The following is a 10,801-nucleotide window of genomic DNA, read 5'->3' as shown; positions in this document are numbered from 1 at the left end:
AAGTGAGAAATAAGAAATAATACAAACCGCCAACAATCAAAACAAGTTGTTGGCGCTTTTTATCGCCGCTTACGCCAATGTGTGCCTGCAAGCCGGCCGGCGCTTTTGGACATTCATAACTCGATCGATTTGAATCGACAAACGATCGTTGAATTGCGCTTTAGCGACACGCACACACAGGCAGACATCACTTGTTGTTGTTATTGGCTGGTGGTATGGCCCATACAAGCTATCCAACGAAGCCGTCGTGCTGTCTAACCGCAATTGGTAAAAGTATCTCAGAGATAAGTTGCGCCGATCAATAAAATCGGCAATCTGTTTTGCAGCTCTGCAAGGTAGCGCAGCTGTCAAGGCTGACATTGCCATTTGCAACAGGCGGCTAGCTGCAGCAGTCAAGTGGCATTGGCAGACACCAACGAGCCGATCGAGCCGTGTGGCGCGCTGTTGCAGGTGAGCAACAATGTTGCCGCACTTGGCGCAAAAACCTGACTTTTGTCTATCGATATCGGCTAACTGCTGGAGCGCTTATCAGTCGCCTGTAATCCCGCTGGTGCAATTGTCGTATTTGTTTCAATGCAGCTGTTTTGATTGTTTGTTTTGTTGCTTTTTTGTTTGCCCATTCGTTGGGCGTCTTAAACGTGTGTGAGCGTGTGTGTCTTCGTTTTTTTGTTACTTTTGCACACCTTCGCTTCCCAGTTATATGTATACATATATGTATGTGTGTATCTAATTTGCTGTTTGTGTGTGTGCATCTGCAGATTGGCCGATAAATTGTCAAGTGACTCGAACAGTACGCGCTGTACGTGCAAGTACATTTAACTTTTTAACTGTTGCGGGCACTTTTAGCTATCACTTGCTAACTGTTTTCGCCCGCACACTGTACCAGCGTTGCCATTGTACGCCAACAAACTGACACTTCACTGTTACTTTTCCATTTCGATTGCATTTGCAGCATTGATTGCACGATTTTCCACTTTTGTCGGCACTTTTGACACTTCGCCCGCGGCTGCCTGTTGCATGTCTCCCCACCGCCAGTTGTGTTTGCTCCAAAGAAGCTACATTTATACTCGTGTACACGCACATGCAGTTGTGCTTGTGTATAGGCGATGACTTTCTGTTCGTTTGGCGCGCACGTGTTCACGAGTTGATCGCTTGCACCTCCTCACTTTTGGACAACATGTGCGGCAAGACACAACGGCGTCGACTACTTAAAGTTTCGCCTTGAGGGCAAATTACAATTGGCAGTACTTAGTTGGTGTTGTATCCATGAATTGAAATTGAAGAATTTTACGCTGAATGCTGGTGGCACTCGCATTTTAACCAAGTGGGCTAATGTAGGCCACCAAGCGTGTTGGGCGTTCGTTATTTACATACTGAATGGTAGTCCATTAGGTGGCATGATAAGCGATGGCCATAAGTACCTACATAAATGTAAAATCACTTTCATTGTTCGTAATGCTAGTAGATTGTTGGAATGGATGGTGGTTTCAAAAATGAAGAAAACAAAAATTAAAAGGAAAAAGGGAAATTACTCTTTGATTCATAAACTGTGGCATATATAAGGTGTTCCAGATCACAAGAGCATTCGGAAACGAATTAGCTGATGAGGCTGCCGTATGACTATCAAATCAGTCCAAGAAATACGTGCGGCGCTAAAAATGATATGCAGTAATATTTCCGAAAGGGTTGACAAACAGATCAAGGTGATATATTGGGTAGTCGAAAAAGTATTTTCGTATTTTTTCAATAGATGTCGTTGCGGCCGTATATCTTCAGTACTACCAATCATATTGTGTCATACCATATGTATAGTGTTGGAAAGGTGAGATTAATGTAACCAAGAAAGATGAATCTCGGGAAAGTTGAAAAAAAAATTACAGCTGTTAAAAAATGAGTGAATATATTGAAGAAATTCGCTTTATTTTGAAATTTTTTTTTATAAAAAAGGGAAGAATGCCACGTGAGCCGCCAATGAAATTTGTGAAGTTTACGGAGACGATGCTGTATCAGTTCGTGTAGCACAACAATGGTTCGCTCGCTTCCGTTCTGGAGCTTTTTGCATACATGATCTAGAAAATACTGCAGTACGGTTGTTGGTCGAGCGACAGCTCAAAGTTTACTGGCACTACATGGGAGCTTGGATGGGTATTAGTCACAATGACACATCTCAAAAGTGCTGGGAAGTAGGTATTAGAGAGAACGTCTTCTCTGATTCTATCCGGCTTTATCTAGAACTCATCTTAAATATCTAGGAACTCCGAAGTTTCGCAGTACAAGGAACAAGATTTAAACTTTGCAAAAAGCGCCCTATATGACGTATACTTCAGCTCGAACTAAACTAAATCTCCCTCTGGCTTTAAAAATGACCAGGAGATCCATGCACTTAAGTCGTAATAGACAGCCAGTATAACCAAACCTAACCTGCTAACTTGACTGCGCTAATTTTGAGGTTCAAGTCTAGATGAGAATTCGTCAACCTAAGTTAGAACAAACTATTCTCAGAGATTCTTTTAATTGGCCCGGATCCAGCAAGATGTATGTAGATCAAGTGCATTATAAGAAATATTTATTTCGCATCAACAAAACATTTTCCGATTTTGGTTCTGTTGGAATACAATTGATTTTGTAAAGAATACCTAACGCTTTTCATAACGATCGCAATGAATTTTTCGTTTCAGATAATATATTATAAGTTATCTCCTGGAGACTCAAAAACTCTCACCCCATCGTTTATGTTAATATCTGTACATTAATCTCTGTACCGCACATTAAAATCAATATTCCTTGGAGTCTGCTTGATGTGACTATACGAAAATTGAATGTTTGGAAGCGTATTTCAATAAAAGTCATAAAATTCTCCGTATTGGTAATGGAATAATATTGTGCTGATATCAAAACTAATTATATTCTGCTCGCTTCTTACTTCACAACACCACATACATAGTTAGGGTAATCATCAGCTCAGTTTATAATTCTTTAGTCATCTGTCATTGACACGTAGACAGTAGACTTGTTTTGCTCTTAAATAATTCTTTGTTGTTGTTTTCTTTCCTGTAAACATACAGTGCTGTGCTGCATACTTAGTATTTTTGTTGTATGTATATCAAGCCAACAATTAGCATTGAGTTGTTGATGTTGAAGTTGAAGTTGCAGCACGCACTGTTTATCCAAGCTAAAGGCGTCTGTCTTTTGTTATTGTCGTTGCAGCGTTTATATGTTTGAATGCAAAAATGCCAATTTTATATAATATTGATGTAAAAGCGCTTGTGTGCATTGGAAGTAGTTGCATACAACTTATAATTTTGCATGCCACTGCCTGGCAGTAATTACTGTCCGAGCGCATATGGCTAATTTGCAATGAGCAGTGAGGCAGTTTTATATCTACTAGTATTAGGGTGGATCGATACTTTTTTTTGGAAGTTCATTTCATTTAGGATATTTTATTTTTATTTCGCTAAGGATTATAATACAATTGGCGCAAAAACAAAAAAAAAATTAATGCGATTTACCAATATTTTTTATTGAAATTTTTCGTGGGCTTAAAAACAAAATGCATACTTAAAATGAAGTTCAGATATACGCTTTTTTAACAGAATTTTTTTTAATTGCCACAATCAGTTACTCGCAGTCAAATGATCCCCTATCGCTATCAAATTTTTTTTCCAAGTAATGAAATTCTCCAGAAATGACCTACCAGCTTTTTTATCCGATCAAAATTCGAACTTTGGAAAGCCCTAAATTATCAAAATTTTGGGTAAAATTCAACATTTTCTTTTAAAAATGACTAAATTTTGCCAATTTTCGTTTTACCGCAGGTCGTTGTGCTGATTATTATCTCGAGAGATTTTTTAATTGACCCACCCTAATGTAAAATATACGCAACTAACTAGCATATCAAATAGATTATATAGTAAACCCATTGCACCTTATTTCGATTGTTGCAACAACTGGTCTCGGCTGCCGTGCAGGCCTCGCCTTCTGTCCATTGTTTGTTGTGCAGCATAAAGCGCTCCGTCACACAATTCCCTGGTTGCGTGTAGGCATGTCTGCCTATCAATAGACTGCCGTGTCTCTTTTGCATACATCAAAATGCGCCAGCATAAATATGCGCAATCGTTTTTTAGGCTTTGCTTGGCCCTGCCATTTTATATATATTTTTTCATGCACCGCCACAATTATTGCAACACAAAAATTGCACAGTTGTTGCAGCGCACATCACGGCTGAGGGCAATCAACATTGTCTGTCTCGCCTGATGTACATATGTTTGTGTGTTTATGCCGCCGCTTCAGTGACATGGCTTGGCATTCGTCTAGGGGCATAAGTGCATAGCAATGACAATTGCAAAATATTTAGCGAAAATGAACTTCTGACTCAATTGCCAGTAAAAGCGGGCAGCGCAGCGTATAAATGCCCGTCGACTGTTGTGTCAAGCCAAGCGCTTTATTATTTTTTTTTTTCGGCTTAGTCGCTTTGGCTTTTTAACGCTAATGAAATAGCTGTGCAAGCACATAGACACAGGCATACATATGCGCATTTGTGCACATTTCCGGTTTTGTGTAATGTGGCGTCGGCGTTTGCCGGCATCATCATCATCAGGCGCAGAATTTCAACACTTTCTCGCCGCGCGAACGAGCTGCTGTGATTGCAGCGTTGCGCTTCATTTGCGCAGCAGATCAGTTCCGTTTTGTCTTGGCATATCCGCCCGCGCAGACGCCACAATTCAATCATCATTTCCCGCCAGCAGCCTGCTTGATTCCTCCGTCCCGTCAATCTCTACTCATGTGCTGTGCTCTATGTCTGGCTGTCGCTGCAATTACGCGCTAACTAAGCTGTCAGCAATGTCACTGCGCTGATCCGTTTGTGGTTGAATTTATCTGTAATATTTATATTTTTATTGTATCATTTCTATTCTTAATTTATTTTTATTTCTGTTTTCTAATTTTGAATTGTGTCTAGTTCAAGGTCGTAAAGTCACCGCTGGCATCGGAAACTTTCAAGTTACAAACATGAGTGTTTGTTGGCATGTTTGTAACGAGTATATTGTCGTTCGTTCGTGGTTGTAGCAACAGTAATTCTCAAATACACTCTTAGCAAATAGAAGCTCGGCGTCTGGCGGTTAATGTAATACACGTGTTGTTGCATACACCCGGTAGGAAATGGAAGTGCCAAGTTTTACCTTGAATTTCCAGCTATGTTTAATAAGCATAAAAATAAATTATAACTGAAATTTTTTAAAGTTGCTCCTTGACGTACAGCATGTGCATTTAGTTTATATAACAATTTCGACGTAATTTCAGTTCAAGTTCTCAATGGAATTCATTAATTTGATCCACATCAATTATCATCTTATTCATTATTCTTCTTCTTCTTTACTGACGTAGAAGCCGCGGTTAATGCCGAGTTAACAACAGCGCGCCAGTAGTTTCTTCTTTTCGCAAGGTGGCTCCAATTGGAGATTTCAAGCGAAGCTAGGTCCTTCTCCATCTGGTATTTTCAACGGGGTAGAGGACTTCCTCTTTCTCTGCTTCTCCCGGCGGGTACTGCGTCGAATACTTTCAGAGCTGGAGTGTTTTCGTCCATTCAACGACATAACCTAGTCAGCGTAGCTGCTGTCTTTTCGCTGAACTATGTCAATGTCTTCATATATGTATATCATACAGCTCATCATTCCATCGAATGCGATATTCGCCGTAGCCAATGCGCAAAGGACCATAAATCTTTCGCAGAACTTTTCTCTTGAAAACTCGTAACGTCGACTCGTCAGATGTTGTTATCGTTTATGCCTCTGCACCATATAGTACCACGGGAATAATGATTGACTTATAAAAGTTTTGTTTTCTTCGTCGAGAGAGGACTTTACTTTTCAATTGCCTACTTAGTCCTAAGTAGCGCCTATTGGCAAGAGATATTCTGCGTTGGATTTCAAGGCTGACGTTGTTGTTGGTGCTGATGTTGGTTCCAAGATAGACGAATTACTGTTAACAGTGACGTGGTTGCCAAGTAGCGAGTGCGACGATTGTTTGTTTGATGACAGGAGATATTTCGTCTTGCCCTCGTTCACTACCAGATCCATTTGCTTTGCTTCATTGTCCAGTCTGGAGAAAGCAGAACTAACAGTGCGGGTGTTGAGATCAAAGACACCAGCAGCTGTACACTCTTATAGAAGATTGTACCTGCTCTATAATCTCTGCAGCTCGAAGATAGAAGACGTCAAATATAGGGAGTCGCCCTGTCTGAAAACTCATTTTGTATCGAACGGCTCGAAGAGGTCTTTCCCTATCTTGACGGAGCTTTTGGTGTTGCTCAACATCAGTTTACACAACCGTATTAGTTTTGCGTGGATACCAAATTCAGACATAGCGGCGTAAAGAAGTTTCTTTTCGTGTTATAGAAAGCAGATTTTTTCCCAGATTTGGCGCATGGTGAATATCAGTTGTTGATTTTCCACACTGATAAGGTCCAATCATTTTGTTCACGGTGGGTGTTAATCTTTCACAATACGCTCGATAGAACCTTATATGGAATCGGGTTCACCATCTCCTGGTGTTATGCTTTCACTGCCATTCAGCAGGCTGGGGAAGTGTTCCCTCCACGATTTTTGTATGCTCTGGGCATCAGTCACTAGATTATCTCTGAGAGTTCTACAGGAATATGATCCGGTCTTGAAACCTACTGTTAGTCGCCGCATCTTTTCGTTTTGAGAAAAACTCAATTAAAGTTTTTGGAGCCGATTACTCGAAGTTATATATACAAGTATATAAGCAAAGAAATAAATCAGATTTTTTGGAAGTGGGTTTAACCACTTAAAATTTGTTGTAATCAAATTTCAAAATCTATAAAAAAGTGCACAATTTCAAAACAACTTAGTATATTTCCTTTATGTATTAATTGATTGACAATTTCCTACTGGGAAATACATATGAATATGGTTTAGTTGCCTGTTTAGTATAAGCGGTTGCACTTGTCACTTACACTAGGTTACTTGATCTCAACTGACTTCCATTTACGTACGTATATGTATGTGTGTAGGTATATGTTTACAGGCGTGCGTCTAAAACAGATTAATCTGTGTAGGTAATTGATTTGATTGTTTGATAGCATTTATTTATTGTATACAACAACTGAAAATGTTCTTGGTCCAGTGTCCGTCAAAATGATTGCCACGCTTTTGCATTCAAATCAGACATATACCTGATTACATATGTACACATTTAGACCGTTGCTAGAAAAAATATTTGTTTTGTAATAGATCTAGTTCATTGATATGAAAATTGCTACTGAGCTGTATTATTGAGCAATGAAAAATTATAAGCTGAGTAACTTATTTTTTAATTAAATCATTTGTATAAATGTATATACAATATACATATGTACATATATTTTATATATACAGTACTTACAACGTATATTATATGTATATTTCTATGCATATGTACATGGTTTATACCTGTTGTTTTGGTGATGGTTCTTTTATTATTTTATATATTTCATGTTCTTAATTTTAACCCTTGTGCATTCTTCCGCCACATATCTTATATATTTTTTGTATAATTATTATCTTTTCATTCTTATTTAAGTCATCTATGCATTTTAAATTATTATTATTGCTTCTCAGTAAATCATTTTCCATGCAATTTCTGTATAAGCGACCAAGCGACCTATGCATTATGCATTAATTGCGAATATCGAAACCAAATCCGATTAGTCAATCCATTGAAATACTTAGCAGAATACTGATTTTTCATTGTAAAGCAGTGGTTTTTTAAAACTTCCCTTACTGTGTGAATTACCACTACTATTTCACGAAAAATAAAAAGATATATTGGAAAAAATTTCAGTTTTGGTTATGAAATGGTTATATATTGGTTATAAACTGGTTATATATTGGTTATATCTAACATCAAGAGCTGAAAATTTTATGTAATTTGATATAGTGAATCGTAAGCAATAAAAAACTTAATTTCGATTATTTTGAAGTTACGTTGTTTTGCATTTATGATGACGATATGCGTTAGTATGGGGAAACGAATAAGTCATCTTTCTACTTGTTCTTTTTAAATGTATATTATATTTTTTTGAAAAACAAATACTTCGCAATTACCTCCATAAATAAGTAGCATTATCTACAAGGACGCTTAAACTTGTAGTAAATACTTTATTTGTTACTCAAACAATGTTACTCAAGCATTTTACAAATTAGTACTGAATGAGCATGATACAAGTGTACTGTATTATACTTGTATATAGTATGAGTATGTTTGTTATAAGTATATATGTTTATAATAAGCAGTTAATACATGAATTAAATGAACAAGCTGTTATTTCTATAATTAACTAAAACAGCAAAGCACAAAAACGAAAACAAAATTGGCACAGGAAACAGTAAACACCCTTGCCGGCCGACATTTCCTGAAATCAGCTGATATTTTCGCACACAAAATATTTGCGAAATTTGCCAAAAAGAACTTTTTCATATTTCGTTTATATATTTTATTGTGAGAAAAACTGTCAAATAAATATATTTTTTGATGGCAGTGAAGGACACGCTTCTAATCGCTGATTATGGCATCACTCACGCACGTCAGCAATATTTTTTGTGGTCTGTTTCCTGCATTTAGACGCACACCCACGCGTGGTATTGTCGCTTAAATGTTGTTGCTGCTTTTGAAAACAAAAACTAAATATATTTGTAGGTATTTCGAGGCATTTGGCAACGGCGATTTGTCAGACACAAATATTTCAAATTTATTTATTTTTTTTATTATTTTCTTAGCGACAAATTTTTCAATATCTTTTACATGCATGCTTCGGACAAAACTGTTGATTAGCTTGGTGAACTATTTATCACGGAACATGCCACTTTATGTCGCACTGTCAACATTAAGTGTTTGAAGCAACATATTCAATTTCATTTAGGCTGACAAAACTATTTAGTGTGAACATTTATTATAAGAAGACAGGCCTTTATTTATGTGTTTAGACTTTATATTAGTTTATACATATGTAAATGTATGTGTTTTGACTGCTTTCTTTGAATGAATTTTTTGTTTTTGTCCTATGTGAGTCTATTATTAGCAAAATTGTTTAAGCAAAATATATATTTTCTTATGGCTTTTGCGCAAACTAATTAGCACACTCAGTTAGTTGACTGATAATTATATAATAATCATAAAAATAGGCTTGTAAAAATTATTTTTTTTTTGGGTAATATAACTTAATATATGCAAATATTTTTTTCAAATTTTTATAACACTTTTTTCATAAAAGCTAATCGATCTATATCACATGAGCGCTCACAGTCTACGCTGATGTAATTTTAACATCACAACTTTTATGACTTTACCCGACATTTATTGTTGCCGGTGCCTGATAGTTAGGTAGACCTTCATTGCGGTGCTAATTGATCTGTTGTAGTCAATTAGCATTGAGCTGCTGAAAAACTAATAGCACAGTGACGTGCGTACGCGTGTATTTCTCAAATACGACAATAGCACCTTATTCACAGCGGCGGTTCTAGGTGTAATTATGACTTTGCTTGTCTTTTAGCATTAGAAAGTAAGCGAAATGCATAGATATCTACAGTATATACTTGACTTCGACAAAAAATAACTTAACATCACTTTTAATAAGTTTACAGGCGAAGTAAAAACGATATAAAAAGCCACTCATATTGAAACAAAATTCCAGTATCCGTTATAAAATGGTTATATATTGGTTATATCTGACAGCAGAAGCTGATAATTTTGTGCTACATATACGTAATATGATTTAGTGAATCGGAAGCAATAAAAACTCATTTTCTGTTTTTTTTAATGATAGGTTGTTTTGCATTTTAAGTGACGATAAACAATTTATATATTTTAATTTGATTATTTTTTATTGCATCTTTTTAAATTTTTGGCACATCACCTGACTAAAATTATTTATATTAACTCATTTGTCCTCACTCTCATATTTATTTATTACTAATGCTTTAAATAATACCCCTAATAGTTGCAGTTTGTTTATGCAGCTCAACAAACTATCATAATAACTGCTATTATTAATAATTTCCTTCTTGCTTATTAATGTTCTATAATCAACTTGCAAGAAAAAAAAAAACAAAAACAATTACGTTAATTCTAATTGAGTTGAAAATGCGTTTGCAATACTCAGAGCATTAGTCGCCCTGTCTCTCGATTTAATTAAGTGAGTTTGCAGTGACATAAGATTTAATTAAGTATGAGCGGATTCCAATGTGTGTTAGTAGTTCTAAGTCCCTACAGTTTAGTCAGCTATGCAATTAATGACATGTGACATGAGAAATAATACGAAAATTAATTGGCTATTGAAAAATGTAGACCGATCACCAGCACTAATTAATTATGTAATTGAATAATTGAGCGCTGAAATATGTCGTCTGAATTGATGTGTTTTCACATTCCTGCGAATAAGAGAGTGTCCTGATGATATCCAGCAAATGGAGTAACCCACAAAGTGAACTAAAAGTATGTGCATGTTTTGTACTTAAAGTCCGATGAAAATTAGAACAAGAAAAAACGTTTTCTGAGGCTGTACCGTTTTACGAGGGTTGCCTTTTCTATTCTAGACAATTAGAGAACAAAAGCAAATACTATTTTTCGAAAATCGCTTTATTGTTTTTCAAAATATTCTCAATTCAGATCTATACACTTTTGCATATATTTGAACAAATTGTTGAAGCACCTTTCCAACCCAGATTGAAATACCTCCCAAGCATGCGTTCTAAAGGCATCAACTGCCTCTTCAGGTGTCGAAAAAAATCTTAGTTTATTTTTTGCA

Source organism: Bactrocera tryoni, chromosome 3 (genome assembly GCF_016617805.1).
Source record: "Bactrocera tryoni isolate S06 chromosome 3, CSIRO_BtryS06_freeze2, whole genome shotgun sequence".
Lineage (NCBI taxonomy): Eukaryota > Metazoa > Arthropoda > Insecta > Diptera > Tephritidae > Bactrocera > Bactrocera tryoni.
Note: the sequence above shows the minus strand (reverse complement) of the source record.